Raw genomic sequence first — 20,618 nt, forward strand, 5'->3', positions numbered from 1 at the left:
GGTTGCTGATGCAAGGCTGAAACTGAGTGGATGGAGAAAGAGAAAAGCATCCTATTGATGCCAAAGCAGAGCAGAGATGTGCTTCCTTCTCCCTGTTCCTGGCCCAATGGACAAAATCTATTGGAAGGGGAGGGCAGTCCTGTAGTCTAAGTTTCTGCTTCAGCTCAATTAATAGCAAGCCCAAACCACTGACCTCATTTTAAAAAGCATATCCTTCCAGCTTTCTGCATTCACCACAAAAACATTCTCTTGTACTGTATTGTGTCTTGGACGCAGGTGGCACTGTGGTCTAAACCACTGAGCCTCTTGGGCTTGCTGATCAGAAGATCGGCGGTTCGAATCCCCGCAATGGGGTGAGCTCCCATTGCTCTATCCCAGCTCCTGCCAACACAGCACTTTGAAAGCACACCAGTGCAAGTAGATGAATAGGTACTACTGTGGCAGGAAGGTAAACAGTGTTTCTGTGCGCTCTGATTTCTGTCATGGTGTTCCATGTTCTGTCATGGTGTTCCACCAGAAGCGGTTTAGTCATGCTGGCCACATGACCTGGAAAGCTGTCTGTGGACAAATGCCAGCTCCCTTGGCCTGAAAGCAAGATGAGCACTGCAAACCCATAGTCACCTATGACTGGACTTAACCATCCAGGGGTCCTTTACCTTTACTTTACCTTTACATTCTCTTGTTGGGGTAGTCAGCACTGCTTTCTTCCGTGTTCTCATTGGCTGAGCCACCCAGTCCTACCACTAGGCAGTTAAGGGACCACCACAGATTATACTACAATGGGGGGGGTGACAACAGTATAGATTTCTTTGTTCTTGCCATCTTTAGCTTCTTTTGCCTACACTGTCATATAATTCTCCTGGCTGGGTGTAATATGTGATTTAATTTATTTACTTGCAATATTATGCCTTGTCTTTCTGACTCACAGCAGGCCTCCGGGGCGAATGGCAATAAGTGAAAATGGATAAATAATAACACAATAATAAGATTTTTTCATAAGGCAGAGGAGACTTAACAGAAGATCTAGGGAACAACAACAGGAATTAGATGTTGTTGCTGGTGATCATTGTATTTCAATTGCTGCTCTTGGAAGATTCCACAGATACCATGGGGGAGAATAGCTCCCACTTCTAAGTATGCTACCAAGAAATCGAGGCTCTGGTAGTACCAGATGGTTTAGTCCCTGGGGGAGTGGGGTGGAGTATCTCCTCACATGGCCAGCCAGACAGTCTGATCACAGGAGGGACTGGTAGAGATGAAAACAATGGAAAATGTCCACTCCCAATGCACTTCCACTCCCATTGGCACCCGCCCTGTGGAACACCCTCCCACCAGATGTCAAAGAAAACAACAGCTACCAGACTTTTAGAAGACATCCGAAGGCAGCCCTGTTTAGGGAAGCTTGTAATGTTTGATGCATTACTGTATTTTAATATTTTGTTGGAAGCCACCCAGAGTGGCTGGGGAAGACCGGCCAGATGGGCGAGGTATAAATACTTATTATTATTATTATTATTATTATTATTATTATTATTATTATTATTATTAAATGTTGCTGCTGATGGCGGGTTTGTCATTGTTCTATTTTGCTTTTGTACAGTCACATCAAGGTGCTGCATCATGGATTCTTGTAAACAAAGAGTTCATGGACTCTTTGCTATTCCAGATATTAGCCACTGCTATACATTGATGTATACTTGTTTGTTCCATTGCCACAGATGGAACTCTCAATGTGTACGAAATATGTAGTGCTGCCTGAAGCCCATGATGTCCTCCTTCCTTTACAAATGTAATCCCTGATGGTCAGGTGGGCCGAGCCCATCTATTTCCAGTTAGTGTCACTTAGCAAGTGTTCATTCAAAAGTCCATTTAACCCCATTGCCACATTAATCTGCTATTTTATTTGATTTGTATAAAAGGTTGTGTAAAAATTAACATGCACACACAGTGATTGTGCGGGTGGAATGTATTCTTTCTCTACTTCTTATCCCTTCTCTTTCTGGGATGTGAAACACATAGCAGTCAAGTAAAGCATTACTAGAATGGACATGCTAGGGGGTGCTTTGTACCAGCCAGGAGAAAACTTCCTGTTTCCTCCTGAGCTGGGACAAACTTCCTCTGCATGTGACTAGATGTGGGCGTGGCCTAATCTGGGTAGGGGAGCACACCTCTTTCTTTTGCTCCTTTGCTCCATTTTGCTTTTCTACGTGTTAGCAGAAGTGACTGCGTGTTTGCAGTCATTTGGGACTAACTCGCTTATGGGATAGTTCCACATGTATATATACTTTTGTAACCTAAGTCTGCCTTCAAGGATCCAACTGTGAACTGAATGAATGTGAGTAAACTACTTTTATATTGACTTTAATAAGATTGTCGTGTCTATTCTTTTTTAAAAAATGCTTTTTATTAATTTTTAACATAAATATACAATTTTGATCCAAATTTTCACAAATTCCATACTTTTGGACTTCCTTCAACTTCTCTGACAATCATCCATACGCATTTCTTCTGTTCTCTATTGCCATTAGTCCCCCCTCCAATCATCCATTTTCATTTAACAATATACCTCAGCTTTTACAGTGCTTCTTTAAACCCCACTAGCGTTGTTTGTACTGCACATGTACTTTTCAGATATTCCACAAATTTCCCCCAGTCCTCGATGAACTTTTGGTCTCGAAGATATCTAACTTTCCCTGTTAACTTGTCCAGTTCTGCATAGTCTGTTAATTTCATCCTCCATTCCTCTTTCGTCAGTGTTTCCTCTTGTTTCCACTTCTGGGCCAGTAGAATTCTTGCTGCTGTAACTGCGTATTGAAAAAGTTTATAATCCTTCCTTCTTATTTCCTTTGTCATGTCTATTCTTTTAAAGAGAATAGAATGGATCTTACCAGGAATCTTATATAGAGATTCAGATGAGCCTGCAACAAGCAAACCACTGTGCGTTTAAAGGGGAATGTTTAAACTCTGCTAAGATCTAGAACTTGCTAACGCAAGTTCAGAACGATATCATTAAACAATATATCCTCTCCTGCCTCCCTGAACATTCCCACACTCTTCCCATTTCCTCTTCTACCACATAATTTGAAGACACAATTTCTATTAAAACTTATGGAGTTGCATGAATATGAGAGAGGCCTGTTTATAGTTTTTACCCTTTCCATTTCGTTCTGACTGGCATGCACTGTTTCCTGCTGTAGCAATCAACTTCTAATTAATCCGTGGTTGATTCCAACCATATAAAAGTCCCAAAGGCAAACTTTGACATGTGGAAATGCAATCGTTCCAGACTTGCTGATGATTTTATTTTTTCACAGTTTTGTTTCAAGTTTGGGTAGGCTTCAACGTACAGTTTCCCATTTTCTCCTACACCATCCAAGGAGCCACTCTCATGCTCCTTGATTTGATGCTACATGAAACACAAAGCCACAGAGAATTAGACCAAGTGAAAAATCCCCATCGGGCTGGGCGATAACAATTTCAGCTACTTCATCAAGAATTTTCAGATGCCCAAGAGGAAGAATGGATTATGAGCCATCAAAGAGCTTTAGAGCCCACAACCTTCTAGGCTTTATCACTTGTAGCTTAATTGCTGGGCTTAAGTTTATAATGCCGGCAAAAAGATTCACCTGGTAACATTTCTGACCGTATTTTCTATGAGTGTTTCATAGAGTTCCTGGCAATTTGGGCTGCAATCCTGTGCTCAACTAGGAGTAAGCTCCCTTGAACTTCCTTCTGAATAGGCACCTATAAGAGTGCAACCTTAGTCTATTTTCAGAGAAGACAAGTTTGCATTCTTGTTGTTATCTCAAAAGAGGAGGAAAATATGCACGCTTCACATTTAAACCATTGTATAGGATTAATATTGGCAGAAAATAGATATCAAATTCTAAACTAATATGAAACCCAAAGAGTGGGAGCTCAGATGCCAGTGATGGCAACCAAGTAATAAAGTCAATATCTTTTTGACTCTCCTTGTGGCTAGCATGTGCTCCAACATGTTTATTGTTCCTCTTGAATCATCCACTGTCGTTCCAGAGAACAAGATGCTAGAATAAGTGGGCCTTTGGGTCTGGTCGAGCTGGGCTTGTCCTTTGCAATCTGAAAGCAAGGGGCTGAAATGCCCCTTGTGGTGTTTGCCTCCTAGGATGGGTCAAGGAAAGGGTTAAAATGGGTGTGATGTGATTGGCCAGTGAGAATGCAAGGGGGGAGTAAAAGATAGAGTGGGAGGTTTTGAAAAGTCAGTTGAGGTTTGGGAGTTGGGAGTTGAGGTTTGTCAGTTGGGAGTTGAGGCTTGGGTGTTGGAGAAGGAGGGGGGTGGAATAGGCAGTGGGTTGGTCAAGTTGTATTGTGAGAGAGTGAGAGGAATTGTTAGGGAGTTAGATAGATAGTTGGGAATAATTCAGTTTGAAGTTGTTAGGAACTAAGATTTAAGAAACTGACAAGAGAAAAATAAACCGAAACCATACGCTTATTCCTGCACTTAAAAATAAACTTGATTATTTGTTTATGTTAACAACTGTCTGGACTCTGTGTGTCCCCATGAGAAGCGGGGTGGTGGCAGTGAAGAAAGCAACCGCAGTGGTGGCACAGGGTCAATAGACCGTGAAACGTCCGGGGGCCCTGTGTGATCGCCACACCCCTGTTGTGATCATCCTTGGAATTTAATGCCAGAGATATTGTGCTTTACTATCCCTCAACAGTATAGTTTTGGAGAAGAGTTGAAAGCGTTTTAAAAGGATGCTTGTTGTAGTTTTGTAGTGGGTACATTCATTTGATTGTCACCTCCCCCACCAACCAACCCCCCCCCCCATGACTAGAGGTGACAGCAGGACAAACCATGCTTTTCTCAAAACAACTATTGGCTCTCTTTTAAAAAATAAACAACAATGGTCTGTTTCTAGTCCAACTTTTCTTTTCCATAGGAAAATTGCCAATTGCCATTCAATTTAGAATCAAGATGGTTTTTAACTCCCTGCAACCTGTATAACAGACCTTGCCTCCATCATCCAAAATTACCGCAAAGCCTTAACGTAAACCCATTCACTATCCCATTACAATTTTCAGCTCATACATATTTACCAGCCTGAATATTTCCCAAGTTGTTGCACCTTCCTAAGTTTCCTTCAAATGTGCCAACCAGATCTGTATATGAATGTGGCATTTGTGTAGGATTGTGTTCCTAGGATCTGACGTATGCTTTAAATACCTCCAGCCACACCATCCTCTGCATGAAATTATGGGCATATGGAATATCTAGCAGCACATTAGCTTCTTGGAAACAGACTCTACAGAAGAACTTTAGGAACGTGCATCACGGGGAAGGAGGAGTAATCAAATTTGAGTCAGAATGCTATATATTCTGCGTAGAGAGACCAGATTGCATTAAACCACTTTCAGTATACTTTAGTAATGAAATGAATTGTCCTGTGCATGAAGTATATTGCTTTTACTCAAGGAAAGCAGATGGACACATTCACTAGGTACCACCTGAAAGTCACATTTTACATTGCATTGTATGTCATGGGAGTGGGTTACAAGTCAAGAAACAAATGGGGAAGAATTATTAGATTAATGCATATGTGTGGCTGGCCATGTGCAGAGTGTCCCCTGAGACATATTGCAGGTTACTCAGAAAGGTGCTTCAGGGCTGCTTCTACCCAGTCTTTGGTAGTAGAAACCAATGACTGTCATTTTATATTTCGGACAGGTTTTTATTTGTTTTTTCAAATGTAAATTTAAATTCAGTTCTCCAAATTTCAACATCAGTTTGCAAATATATATATACATATATATATATATATATATATATATATACACATATATATATATTTCTGCAAGCAATTTCTTCTAACATAATTCATTTTGCATATTATTTTCACTAATATTTCTGGGCACACTTTACCCAATATTTTCATTTTTGCATGCATTACTTGGTTGTAGGGCCATATTGCAAAATTTGGAGCTGTGAATTTTGAAGGTTGACTGTGTCTAGGTTTATATATGATTTCAGAAAGTGCAATTCAGCTAGATTCTCTTCTAAATGCAATTGAATCAAATTTATTCCCTGTACCTAGAAGGAAGGCTTTCCCTCATCATATTGCTATCTCCAGTGGAGTATCCCCCCCCCACCCCACTTCAGAAGTGTATCATAGCAGTTATGGGGAAAAGTAATAGCTTGTTGTTCTGTGTACTCTTTTTTTAAAAAAATAATTACTATTATTATTCATCTCAAACACCTAGCCAGATCAAGTATTATCCTATAAAATAAACAGACATGCAAATCAAAACAATTAAAAAATGCTTACACACATATATATTGGGTGAAACGACGTTTAAATAAAATATAAACCCTCTTTGATTTAAATTCTTCTGCAATAAATTATTTACTATGGTTGCCCAATGTCCAATTATAGACTGGGTTTTTAAGGCTGCCTTTAAAGCAAAGCTGACATGCAACCTGTTTCACTATTCTTAGTAACCCTCACATTTTAACAATCACTTCTTTTTGTGCTAATTGCAATTTATTATATAATGTACATGGTTTTATAGCAATAACTGATACAAGACAACTGCAATTTCAGTTACTGAATCTTTAATATGTGTCAGAAGCGAAACAGCAACACGTAAGTGGACTTACTTTTTGCTGTAAGGGGTTTCAAACAATGCTTCCACACATCAGTAAAAATCTCATTTTAACACTGAAGCAAAACCAGCACATAACATTGTCATCAGTGCAGTCCTAAGGATGCTTACTAAGGAATAAGCCCCTTTGAAGTTAACGGCACCTGCTTCTGAGTTATACAGGCTTATGATTGCTCTGTAGGCCTATAAACTTTTAAAGACATATATGCATAAAAATATACTTAATGTCTGGCGATGATGGAGCTCATTCGGATTTAAATCCACCATTGCTTTACATCACAAATTGGAAGATCATGCATTACGTATTACATATATTTGTAAGTTATCTACTGTTGTCCTGCCAACAAGTGAGGATACAGCCCTTGATCTATTAATCCAGGAAGTTCACATTTTCTGAAACAGAGAGCTTTCGGTAACATCCTCACATGGTACGTTCAATGTCTAAGCAAATGTTCCAGGCAAAAAGTGTAATCTGGCCTGTTAAACTGATATGACGTTAAGCACTGCACGAGGGTGCCAAATTGGCAAGTGAGATGAGTAAATTTCATCATGGAAATTAGCTCTCTGGAAGTCTCTGAATTTTCATTAAATGTCAATGTGAATGTACTACGGGTGTGATAAAACCCTTTCCCCATTCCTTCCCCACATCTAAATAATGTAGTAGAGGACCGAGTAGTCAGGGGCTCCCTATCTCCTCCCTCAGAAGGAGCCATGGGATCTGTGCTGGAAGGCTTGGAGAGAGGGAACCAGAATTGATGCCCTCACTGGCACAAATTCAGTATCATCCTCATATCATTCTAACTAATTTGTCATAGCAACTATGTGAAACTTCCCCACTTGGCATCATAATCTGAATGATTTGGTTAGGTGTTGTTTTTTTTAAGAACTCTGATTCATCTCCAAATGAAAACACCTAGAAAGGAGTAGGTTTTTGTTGTTGTTTTTTTGGCTTGCAGAAGGAATAACAGGATCTGTTTGGATAATTGCTACAGTCCAGTGCAATACACAAATATAATACTAGAGGAGCTGCTCTTCGGCACTTCATTTGCCTTTGCAATGAAGGAGGACATTAAAATGGAAACGTCTTTCTGAGTACCGGATGCCAACGCCTTGTACTCACTCATGACTAGCAGGATTTATTTCATCACCAGGCGCTGCGCCATTTGATTCTTGAGACAAAACCCAGCTACTCATTATGAGGCTTTGTGCTGCTGATTATGAGGCACTTAGAAATGGAACAAGATTGCAGATATGGGGTTTTGTTTTTGTTTTAGTTTCATTGTCACAGGTCTAAACAGAGAAGCCAAGCAACGTGCCTGAGTTCTATAGATGCGTGGCCATCAGTGAGCCTTCCAAGAAGAATCATCAAGGAGCAAATGTGTGGGTCTCAGTGGTTCCCATCAAGGAGAAGGTTCCAGACTTGGATGTTGTTGTTCTTTAGTCGTTTAGTCGTGTCCGACTCTTCGTGACCCCATGGACCAGAGCACGCCAGGCACTCCTGTCTTCCACTGCCTCCCGCAGTTTGGTGAAACTCATGCTGGTAGCTTCAAGAACACTGTCCAACCATCTCGTCCTCTGTCATCCCCTTCTCCTTGTGCCCTCCATCTTTCCCAACATCAGGGTATTTTCCAGGAAGTCTTCTCTTCTCATGAGGTGGCCAAAGTATTGAAGCCTCAGCTTCACAATCTGTCCTTCCAGTGAGCACTCAGGGCTGATTTCCTTCAGAATGGATAGGTTTGATCTTCTTGCAGTCTATGGGACTCTCAAGAGTCTCCTCCAACACCATAATTCAAAAGCATCAATTCTTCAGCGATCAGACAAGGATATTGCCCCACAAACTCCTTGGTAGCTCAGCTCAGCTGGTTTTCACATATGGCTTAAACTAGTGATGGATCTGAAGATTACCTGAGCATAGTTTATAATAAGACTGAATTTATAGTGTTTGTATCAGCATGAAGTAACATCTTCTCCAGCTTGGATTAAAATCCAAGCCAGAGAACTGTAGCCCTCCCTAAGCCCCTGAATTCTACCCATTCTACCTCCCAGCTCTCTCTATGCTACTTGCTCCTTCTTGCCTTCTCACCCCACTTTTTGTGCAGCTCCCATAGAAAAGGAAGGGAAAGAGCTCTCTCTCTTCCCCTATATCCTCTGTAATGTATGACACACTGCTGTGGTTTGCTATCAGGGCCAATAAACCTTAGCATCACCAGCTTGAATTCAAGCTAGCAATGCAAAGGACGTTCATCTGTGGGTGCAGTTTGAGCCATGCTCACAAAGAGATTTTTATTTTATTTTTTAATATGGATTATCTGTTGTCACTGTGATATCACATGATTAGCAGGTGGGAGGTCCCAACCTCTTGTGAAAATGGTCCATAGCATGAAGAGACCAGGACCTGGCTCATGCATACATGGTTACTTAACTTACAGTGAATAAAGCTGGGACCATCTTCAATCTATTCCCTCTCTTAAGAGTTGTCCTTATGCTCCCATGTTGCCTTTGACCCATGCTATGGTCATAAGCAAAAAGATGGAGTCAGTACTAACCGTGATCTGATTCCAAAGCACAGTCCCACCACCTCCAATGTTTTTGTTGTTGTTATTTTTATCTCTGTCCTGCCCACCTCCCATACTTTCTGATTTCTGTAGCCTGCAGCTGGGTCTTTAAAAATGGGTATTATTTTTTTCCACCCAGCACTGGCAAAGAGTAAATACCAAAGTCAAAATCTGCAATGATGAAAGAATAAGGTAGACAATCTCTGTGTAGGAAAAGTGTGTGCATATGAATGTTTATTTTGCAGCAGCTATATGGATTGGATCAATTTTCAGTGAAGTAGATATATTAACTTATTTGGGTCCAGGAAATAAAGCCTGAAAATTATATCCTTATTCTTTGGCACTTGTGGGATATTTTTTTCTCCCACTAGACCTCACAGTCCCTAGCAATATTATTCATCTGGTAGTGAAATAGCTTAAGATATCTGTGCACAAGCTAGATGATATACATGATACATCCTGATGTTTTCTCCATGTGGAAAAAAAACCCACCCAGCTTTTCCTCACGAAGTGTAAAATCTGATTGAGATTGGGATGAAGTCTTTTGTAAAAAGAGAAATAGAGATCTGTTTGCTTAAGAGCACTCTAATCTCAGCTTGTTTGAGGTCTGTGTGAGCTGTTGATTATCTTTCTAGGAATTTTGTAGCAGCATTTTCTGCTGAGCACATGTAAGCACTCAGGGATCCACCTCACCGACAGAATCTGTCTATACCCAACTTGACAGAGGTCCTCTGAGGATGCTGGATTTGGCTCAGGTCTTCTTAGCCCTAACTTCTTAGCCATTTTATTTTGGGAGCAGACTTTGATGCAATTGGCAAGTATGCTATCCCCTTCGGTAGAGATTAATTTTACCAAATTTCATAAGGGTAGAAGGAGGTGCCTCTAACTTTGACCTTGGCCCAGTCACTATAAAACAGTCTTAACCTAGAATGTTCATAGAATCATAGAGTTGGAAGAGACCACAAGGGCCATCGAGTCCACCCCCCTGCCAAGCAGGAAACACCATCAGAGCACTCCTGACATATGGTTGTCAAGCCTCTGCTTAAAGACCTCCAAAGAAGGAGACTCCACCACACTCCTTGGCAGCAAATTCCACTGTCAAACAGCTCTTACTGTCAGGAAGTTCTTCCTAATGTTTAGGTGGAATCTTCTTCTTGTAGTTTGGATCCATTGCTCCATGTCCGCTTCTCTGGAGCAGCAGAAAACAACCTTTCTCCCTCCTCTATGTGACATCCTTTTATATATTTGAACATGGCTATCATATCACCCCTTAACCTCCTCTTCTCCAGGCTAAACATGCCCAGCTCCCTTAGCCGTTCCTCATAAGGCATCATTTCCAGGCCTTTGACCATTTTGGTTGCCCTCCTCTGGACACGTTCCAGTTTGTCAGTGTCCTTCTTGAACTGTGGTGCCCAGAACTGGACACAGTACTCCAGGTGAGGTCTGACCAGAGCAGAATACAGTGGCACTATTACTTCCCTTGATCTAGATGCTATACTCCTATTGATGCAGCCCAGAATTGCATTGGCTTTTTTAGCTGCCGCGTCACACTGTTGGCTCATGTCAAGTTTATGGTCAACCAAGACTCCTAGATCCTTTTCACATGTACTGCTCTCAAGCCAGGTGTCACCCATCTTGTATTTGTGCCTCTCATTTTTTTTGCCCAAGTGCAATACTTTACATTTCTCCCTGTTAAAGTTCATCTTGTTTGTTTTGGCCCAGTTCTCTAATCTGTCAAGCTCGTTTTGAATTGTGATCCTGTCCTCTGGGGTGTTAGCCACCCCTCCCAGTTTGGTGTCATCTGCAAATTTGATCAGGATGCCCTTGAGTCCATCATCCAAGTCGTTGATGAAGATGTTGAATAAGACCGGGCCCAAGACAGAACCCTGTGGCACCCCACTAGTCACTCTTCTCCAGGATGAAGAGGAACCATTGATGAGAACCCTTTGGGTTCGGTCAGTCAGCCAGTTACAAATCCACTGAGTGGTAGCATAGTCAAGACCGCATTTTACCAGCTTCTTTACAAGAATATCATGGGGCACCTTGTCAAATGCCTTGCTGAAATCAAGGTAGGCTACATCCACTGCGTTCCCTTCATCTACCAGGCTTGTAATTCTGTCAAAAAACGAGATCAGGTTAGTCTACCTATTTGAAGATTTAGGGTTGAATCCCCAAAAGCCAATGCAGTCACATAATGACTTTCATACAGTAAAATTCCCTCTTCCTCTCCTCTCCCCATGTGCCGGGGGGGGGGCAGGGGGGACACACAGGGGGAGAAGGACAGAAGGCCCCATTGCAGGAGTGCAAGTAATTCCCTTAGCATAATGTTTTTGCTGATACATCCCAGACTGTGCTTGCCACCTCTTGGAGGAATGGTGAGATGTAAATGTAATCAACAAATAAATAAACATGACCCAGTACCATACTATCCAACATTTCCAACCCAAATCTGGGACACACACCAGGCCACTCTTACTGCAACACTACCACCCCCTACCTACAAGTGCACTGCCACTGGCTCGCCCCCACCATGGCAAGGCCTTAATTGAGGCCTGCCAAAAGCCAGGACAGTACTTCTGGCAATACAGCCTGGCTTCCTGAAGTATGTCAGTGACCGCAGAGGACTCCAGCCGGTGTGGTGTAGTGGTTAAGAGCGGTAGACTGGTGAACTGGGTCCGTGTCTCCGCTCCTCCACATGCAGCTGCTGGGTGACCTTGGGCTAGTCACACTTCTTTGAAGTCTCTCAGCCCCACTCACCTCACAGAGTGTTTGTTGTGGGGGAGGAAGGGAAAGGGGATTGTTAGCCGCTTTGAGACACCTTCGGGTAGTGATAAAGTGGGATATCAAATCCAAACTCTTCTCTTCTTCTTCAGCCTTGTGGTGGCGGCAGCAGAGTCAGGAAATCCACAGTTTGAAACAGGAGCTGGGGCGGCTTCTGTTGACCTGGGATTTCCTGCTCAAAGCAGGACAGTTGGCAGGTATGCAATACAAGTTACTTCATCATATATAATAAACATAGTGTCTAACCACATAGGCTAGAAATACAGGGGGTACCTTGTTTTATTGCATTTTGCAGTACAGTCATACCTCAGGTTACAGTTGCTTCAGGTTGTGCATTTTCAGGTTGTGCACCGCGCCGAACCTGGAAGTACCAGAACGGGTTACTTCCGGGTTTTGGTCTCGCGCCTGCACAAAAACACTAAATTGCGCTTTGTGCATGCGCAGAAGCGCCGAAATGCAACCCGCGCATGCGCAGACGTGGTGCTGCGGGTTGCAAACACGCCTCCTGCACGGATCACATTTGCAACCCAAGCATCTACTGTATTCAGTTTCACATATATTGCTCCTTATGAGGATGCAGGTGTACTTCCAGGTGAAGGAAGTCCCCACCTCCCACACCAACACTACCCCTCTTCTGGCCAGGGGAGTGGAGCTGGCTAGGTCTGGAGATGGGTTTCCTCTCTCCCACCCCAGCAGCAGGGGGCCCTGGCTTAGTAGACTGCAGTAACATAACTTTATATGCACTGGGAAACAAAACAGCAACCCCAAAAATGTGTGGCTCTCTTAATTGCGATATTTGTCTTATTGAGGTGGTCTGGAACCGAACCCGCAATATCTCCCAGGTATGCCTGTACATAGTTGGAACTGGAAGTATAGTTAAAAAGACCTGAAGAATGTAACGATAAAGTTCTGAAACACAAAATGACGGGGGGAGAACACAATTTCTTTCCCAAATGGTCTTATTCTTGTACATGAATGATTTTATATTTTGAGGAAAGAACTATTCCCCCTCTCCCAGCCCTGTGTAACTAAATTTGAAATAAGGATAACCTATATAACTTTTGCGCTCTCTCTCTCTCCAGAAGCAATCGTTATTAAAAACAGCAGCTGAAGCAAAGCTCACAATATTATGCTTCCTCTTGAAATGTTGCTAAGGAGCGGGAAAATATATGGAAGCAACATGAGAAAGCTGACATTCATCATTCTGATCTTAGGGAAAAGAGAGGCCTTGCACAGATGATACATGTCAGCTGGATGGCATCCATTCTATTTCTCACACTTGTCCCCTCCCTTTGAATTTTATTTCTGTGTTTCGTTGTTTCATCTTGGAGGATAAGGCTCTCAATGGCTAGTGGCCACAATGACTGTTCTACGACAATTGTCAGAGAACCATGGGAATAGCATGCAGGGACTAGATGGGTCATTGGCAAGATCCAGCAAGCTCTTCTTAAGTCCTTATTGTGATGTCCATGCAAGGAGCGTGGCAAAAACCTCAGAAAATCAGAGTCGGAATTGTATAAAAGAATGTAAATAAAATGTGATTCCTTGGACTCTGTAGCTTGTTGCTTTCTCCTTTGCTATTTTTTTTAATCCTTTGAGTTTCATGAATTCCTGACTCATGGTATGCTGAGCACAACTAAAGCAATTCTTTAAGCACTAGATAAATCTTCCTGTTTGGTACAAATATAATCTTAGAGGCATCCTAAATGGACAACAGATGCCCACGGAGCAGCTTATAAGCAAGAAAACCACTTTGATAAATAACTATATATATATATATATATATATATATATATATATATATATATATATATATATATATATATATATGCAGGTTTTGGTGTCTTCGGGTGTCTTCCCGTGTAAGAGTTGGGGTGTCTAGGCGACGTTTCGACGAGGTCTCACTCGTCATCTTCAGGCTGGTGCTTTCGGCTTCTTGTTACTGGAACAGAGCAGGATCTCAGTGTTTGAGTTCCTATAAATACTGTTGAGGGGGTGTGGTGTATAGCCTCCAACGTTCTGGGCAGAGAGGAAGTTCCCAGGTTAGTGTGTCTTTTCTTCTTTTGTTCATTAATTACTTGAGGGATATCTTGAGTGATTTCTTGAGTGATATTCTGAGTACCACTTAGGAGGGTCATTAGGTGTGGATTAGTTGCTAAAGCTTTCGTGTCTTGACCTCTTGACCTTGTGAAGAGTTTTTTCTGAGAAGATGGCTGTACTGCACTTAGTTGTGCTCTGGCTTGGCTTCGTGTATAGGGGCGAGCTGTGGTTTTGTGCCCTGTGCCAGCCAGATCTGTGTAGGGATTGCAGGGGGGTGCAGCATCCGGAGGTGCCACTATGGTTTGGCTACTGGATGGTGTCTGTAATTTATCTGTGGAGAGGGTCTGGGTTTGGGTCTGGTGTGGTTGATTGGAGATGGCGTTCTGTGTGCCTCTGGTTCTGGTGTCGGTTTTTGTGGGGAGGGCTATTTTCCAGATGTCTGGCAGGCGGGACGTATCGTCACGCTTGTTCATGTTGTGAGGGTGTTTCTCTATCTCGATGGCTTCCATGATTATTCTCTTGTGGTGGTGTTCCATGTTAAAGAGCAATTTGGAATCTGAAAAATTAATTTCGTGTCCTGTTTCTTTCATGTGTTGGTAAAGAGAGGAAGTTTTTTCTTCTTTTTTGACGGCATTCTTGTGTTCTGCGATACGTGCATTTATTCGTCTGTTTGTTTGTCCAATGTACGTGGCTGGGCAGACTTTGCAGGGTATTTCATAGACCCCTTGGTTTTCTAACTGGATTTTATCTTTGGGGTTTCTGAGGATATTGGCTATCAATATCAAAACAGCCTTTTGCACCAACCAAAAAATAGCCAATATCCTCAGAAACCCCAAAGATAAAATCCAGTTAGAAAACCAAGGGGTCTATGAAATACCCTGCAAAGTCTGCCCAGCCACGTACATTGGACAAACAAACAGACGAATAAATGCACGTATCGCAGAACACAAGAATGCCGTCAAAAAAGAAGAAAAAACTTCCTCTCTTTACCAACACATGAAAGAAACAGGACACGAAATTAATTTTTCAGATTCCAAATTGCTCTTTAACATGGAACACCACCACAAGAGAATAATCATGGAAGCCATCGAGATAGAGAAACACCCTCACAACATGAACAAGCGTGACGATACGTCCCGCCTGCCAGACATCTGGAAAATAGCCCTCCCCACAAAAACCGACACCAGAACCAGAGGCACACAGAACGCCATCTCCAATCAACCACACCAGACCCAAACCCAGACCCTCTCCACAGATAAATTACAGACACCATCCAGTAGCCAAATCATAGTGGCACCTCCGGATGCTGCACCCCCCTGCAATCCCTACACAGATCTGGCTGGCACAGGGCACAAAACCACAGCTCGCCCCTATACACGAAGCCAAGCCAGAGCACAACTAAGTGCAGTACAGCCATCTTCTCAGAAAAAACTCTTCACAAGGTCAAGAGGTCAAGACACGAAAGCTTTAGCAACTAATCCACACCTAATGACCCTCCTAAGTGGTACTCAGAATATCACTCAAGAAATCACTCAAGATATCCCTCAAGTAATTAATGAACAAAAGAAGAAAAGACACACTAACCTGGGAACTTCCTCTCTGCCCAGAACGTTGGAGGCTATACACCACACCCCCTCAACAGTATTTATAGGAACTCAAACACTGAGATCCTGCTCTGTTCCAGTAACAAGAAGCCGAAAGCACCAGCCTGAAGATGACGAGTGAGACCTCGTCGAAACGTCGCCTAGACACCCCAACTCTTACACGGGAAGACACCCGAAGACACCAAAACCTGCATTCCTGTACCCGTGAAAATCTACAAAAGCAATATATATATATATATATATATATATATATATATATATATATATATATATATATATATATAATGCATTCTGGCAGCATATATCCCCCTTTCCCCCTGTAATTGTAGTCTTTTATCAGGCATAGGCAAACTCAGCCCTCCAGCTGTTTTGGGACTACAACTCCCATCATCCATGACCACTGGTCCTGTTAGCTAGAGATGATGGGAGTTGTAGTCCCAAAACAGCTGGAGGGCTGAGTTTGCCTATGCCTGCTTTTACACCATTTTATGAACTCTTCAGGGCATACAGATGTCGGGATGGAAATATTTTTTAACAGGTCAGCCACTGTGAGAATAGGACGCGGGACTTGATAGGCCTCTGGCCTGACTCAACAGGCTTGTCTTATATCCATAAGAGCAAATTCCATAGTTTATGTTGGCTATCGCCTTGTTGGCTATTTTTCTGAGTCATGCAGAGTGATACAGTGGTTTCATCCTCTAAGTGATGAAGCAGACTCCACACACAAGACTTTGAAGATGACTCTTTACTTGCAGGATGGCAACTATTACAAGCAGTAGTATAGATGTATCAAGTCCAATGCAATGTGTTTCTTTCCCTTGAGCCCAAGAGAGGGTCTTCTTGCTTCTAAAACTCCTTCGAAGCAGTCCATAAATGATAGCTTATTGGTGCTCATTGGTGTTTTCACACTCAGCAAAACAGCAGCAAAACAATCAGCCAACTCACACCCCTCCTATCACTACCTAACACACACACACACACACACACACACACACACACTTTTAAAGGGAGTTCACAGATTGACAAGGCATTGATTCAGCATTTCTGTGACCTTAAAGGTAAAGGGACCGCTGACCATTAGGTCCAGCTCTGGGGTTGCGGAGCTCATCTCGCTTTATTGGCCGAGGGAGCTGGCGTACAGCTTCCTCATCATGTGGCCAGCATGACTAAGCCGCTTCTGGTGAACCAGAGCAGCGTACGGAAACGCTGTTTACCTTCCCGCCGGAGCGGTACCTATTTATCTACTTGCACTTTGATGTGCTTTCGAACTGCTAGGTTGGCAGGAGCAGGGACTGAGCAACGGGAGATCACCTTGTCGCGGGGATTCGAACCGCTGACCTTCTGATCGGCAAGTCCTAGGCTCTATGGTTTAACCCACAGTGCCACTCACATCCCTTTTCTGTGACCTTAACTGGAGTCATAAGATTTTGCAGCTATGACATGACATGACATGACATAGGTTTTCTTTACTCCAGTACAATTTATTCTTTGTAAAATATAAATGCCATAAAAATACTAACAGTTCAGCTATTAACTGAATGAAGAAGTACTTTCTTCTGTCTATTGAATCTTCCAATATTCAGCTTCAGAAGGGGGCGCTCTGTCCCCATCAACTGGTATTGGCATTTCACCACAGGCATCAAGTGACAGGAGATCATGATTTTCAGCAAATTCCAAGGTTGTCCGATTCACTTGAAAACAGTGCCAAACTGTAGAACTTGTGCCGGCGATTGGTGCTACTTTTTAGGGAATCAGACAATGTTGGATTTTTTGCAAAATCTTGACCCTGCAGGTTAGGGCACCCAAGGCTCATTTTGTGGGACACTGTGAAACAGGGAGTTTTGAGTGCTAAACCTTGTAGGAGGCCGTGTCCTGGCATCTTGCGCCACTTTGGGGTGAATTGGACGACATCAGATTTAGGGCTAAATCTTGACACCCGTGGGTTAGGGTGTCGAAGGGACATTTTTCGGGGCACTCTGAAATGTGGAGTTTTGACAAACAAACCTTGGAGGGGGCTTGTGCCAGTGTTTGGATCTGCTTTTGTCTGAATCGAACAATGTCATTTTTTGTTAAATCTTGATGTCGCGGATTAGGACGCCGAGGGGATCATTTTGTGGGGCGCTGTGAAATGTGTTGTTTTAACCGCCAAACGTTGCAATGGGACTTGTGCTGACGTTTGCAGATGCTTTGGAGTGAATCAGATGATGTCAGAGTTAAGTGACAACTCATCAGAGGCAGGCCTGCAAATGGCAACAAAATATCTGTACAAGGAAAAGGAACAGGTTCGCTCAAGTGTGTTGGAAGTAGAAAAACTGTTTGAAATGAAGTGAGAGATGCAGTTTACTTGCCTGAATTAACAGACAGTTTGCTGAGTGTGCCAACCCTGACCAAGCATGGTTTTAATGTAAATTTGAATCACAACAAATCTGCACTTGCCAAAGATGGCGTTTTGTATGCTCAAGATGTTGCTCCAGAATCAGGATTATAGCAGACCTGCCAAAAAACGGTTTGGTGAGAGGAAAGGAAAGTAAACCTTGTAAATTGACCTGAATAGTGAAATAGCCCAGGTGGGGCTCGGTAGCTTGGTGTGTGATGCCTCAGGTGTGTGATGCCTCAGCTGGAGTAGGCTCAGGTGAGGGTCAGATGCTTTGTAAAGCCCAGAGGATATAACAGGAAGACCCTGCGTCCTGGCCAGGCCTGAAATGCAATATTTATTTATTGCATTTATATACAGTGGTACTTTGATTCCCGAATGGCCGAATGGCTTGGTTCCAGTACAAATCGGCTCCCGAATACTGCAAACCCGGAAGTAAGTGTTCCGGTTTGCAAACATTTTTTGGAAGCTGAATATCTGACTCTTGGAACGGATTAAGTTCAAGAACCAAGGTACCACTGTACTACTTTTTTATCCAATGAGCTCAATGTGGAGTAGATGGTTTCCCTCCCTCATTATTTAATCCCCACAACAACCCTGTAAAGAAGAGGCTTATAGAGGCAGTGACTAGCCCAAAGCCATCCAATGTATTTGAATCCAGATCTCCCAGGTCCTAGTCAGACATTCTAACTACTATGCCACACTGGCTTTCAGTGTTGACTAACTTTCACTTACAACAGTTGACCACCCATCGGTATTCAGTCTTCGTTCTTGGTGTTGGTGCTGGTAGGTATGGAATTCCGAAATATCCCTGAGCCCTCCCTCTGAATGTGGCACCATGTAGCTTTTTAGATTCAGGTAACTCTTGTTTGAGAAACGTTGGGACAACATGGAAGAGAAGGTGATGTTGATGTGGTTTTGCAGTGGTTTCTCCTAATGAGTGTTTTAATTAAAAGTCTGGCCTTGATCAGCAGATACATGAAAAGTGAGTCAAGTGATGTAATTATTATGAGCATAAAAAGCATTTCCTTCTTAGAATAACTACCAACATATTTGTGATAAGGTTTTTCTTCCCCTCCCCCAGCTCCCAATAAATATGCTAAAGGAATTAGGAAATTAAGCCAGTGAGGTAGGGTGGGGGGGGGGAGGGAAAGAGAGAACAGGGGAGGGAGCAAATCTAACTTATCAATGCTGTATTTTCAAGACATCCTAGGGAAATGATATTTTAAAGTATAATGGTCAAAGTTTTGATCAAATGGGTAGATTTTGTTGGACTGGGTTCTGCCATATTCCTGGCTGATGGCTGTGCTGGCAAGGGATGATGGGAGTTGGAGCTCAGCTCCCCATCCCTGAAAGAGGGGTTTAAAAGCACACAAACAGATCAGGGGCGGGGTGGTGGTGGTTATACATTGAAATAAATGAAATAAAGCCTAAAAAAACCCGGGCCACAACCATCTACTTACTTTCCCCGCAAACCAGAAAGCATTTTTCTTTGAGACACCAACATTAAGCTAAAGATCAAGAGCAAAGCATAAAAGACACTATTGTTTACAGTGTTTCTGAGAATGGCATTTGATTTAACCTTAGCAATGTCAAGTAAGTTGAGATCTCATTTACCCATTGCCATTTAGAATTTGTAGCACAATCTGTAAACAACACTTTTCTGCCTGTCTTATTTGTCTGTATTGTAAACCCTTACATCACTGAAAACAACTGTAGAATAGTGATTACTTTTTTAAAAAATCCTCTTTGCCCTTGATATCTGCCTTTCTTTGCAATGATCGCCGGGGACTTCCATTTTGAACCTGAGCAATAATATCCGCTCACCTGGGGCTCTGGGGAGAGGCAGCATTTGCTGCATGGCATGGCCGCAGCTGGTTTTGGGAGGCCATCATCTTTCTGCACAGCCAGTGGAGGGTATCGCTACCTGCTGCCAACCACTTCCTTCTGAGCTGGACCTTGCAATGTGGGCCAGGCCTCTTCCACTGGGCCAATTAATGATATCAGCAAGACAAAGGAGATGGTGTTGGACTTTCGGAGGAAGAGAGGAGAACTAGCCCCACTGTACATTGGGGGGGGGGGCTGTGTGGAGAGAGTCTCTTCCTTTAAATTCCTAGGAGTTTATCTCAGTGAAAACCTTACTTGGAAAATCAATACAACCCAGGTGGTTAAGAAAGCCCAACAGAGACTCCATCTCCTCAGAGTATTGTGGAAGAACGATGTCAATCAACATTTGATGATCTCCTTCTACCGGTCCACAATAGAAAGTGTCCTTTCATACTGCATCACGGTGTGGTACGGTGGTTTGGCATCATCTGATAGGAAGTGCCTACAGAGGGTGGTGAATACAGCACAATATATTATGGGCTGTCCCATAAATCCGCTGGATGAAATAGCGGAAGAACATTGCCTCAGGAGAGTGAGGAAAATTCTCAGGGTTGATTCACACCCTGGCTGGCAGTTTTTTGATCTCCTGCCCTCGGGCAGAAGGTATAGAAGCATGATTAGTCACACCAACAGGGTAAAGAACAGCTTCTATCCGTGGGCTGTTAGGCTGCTGAATGAAAAGATAACAACAGGGCAACTGACTTTTGGGTTTGGTGGGTGTGCATCAGTAAACAA

The 20,618-nt window shown here is 42.8% G+C and overlaps 1 long non-coding RNA gene across 1 annotated transcript; it reads left to right on the forward strand.

Annotated features, from left to right (window-relative positions):
- Positions 1 to 2,056: 2,056 nt before the first annotated feature.
- On the forward strand, positions 2,057 to 13,478 carry LOC308587444. The gene is made up of 3 exons (XR_014008389.1): positions 2,057 to 2,335; positions 12,071 to 12,175; positions 13,061 to 13,478. It is a non-coding gene; the product is annotated as an uncharacterized lncRNA (long non-coding RNA).
- The last annotated feature ends 7,140 nt before the right edge of the window (positions 13,479 to 20,618 follow it).

The sequence above is a fragment of the Podarcis bocagei genome (genome assembly GCF_964188305.1).
Source record: "Podarcis bocagei genome assembly, chromosome: 5".
Lineage (NCBI taxonomy): Eukaryota > Metazoa > Chordata > Lepidosauria > Squamata > Lacertidae > Podarcis > Podarcis bocagei.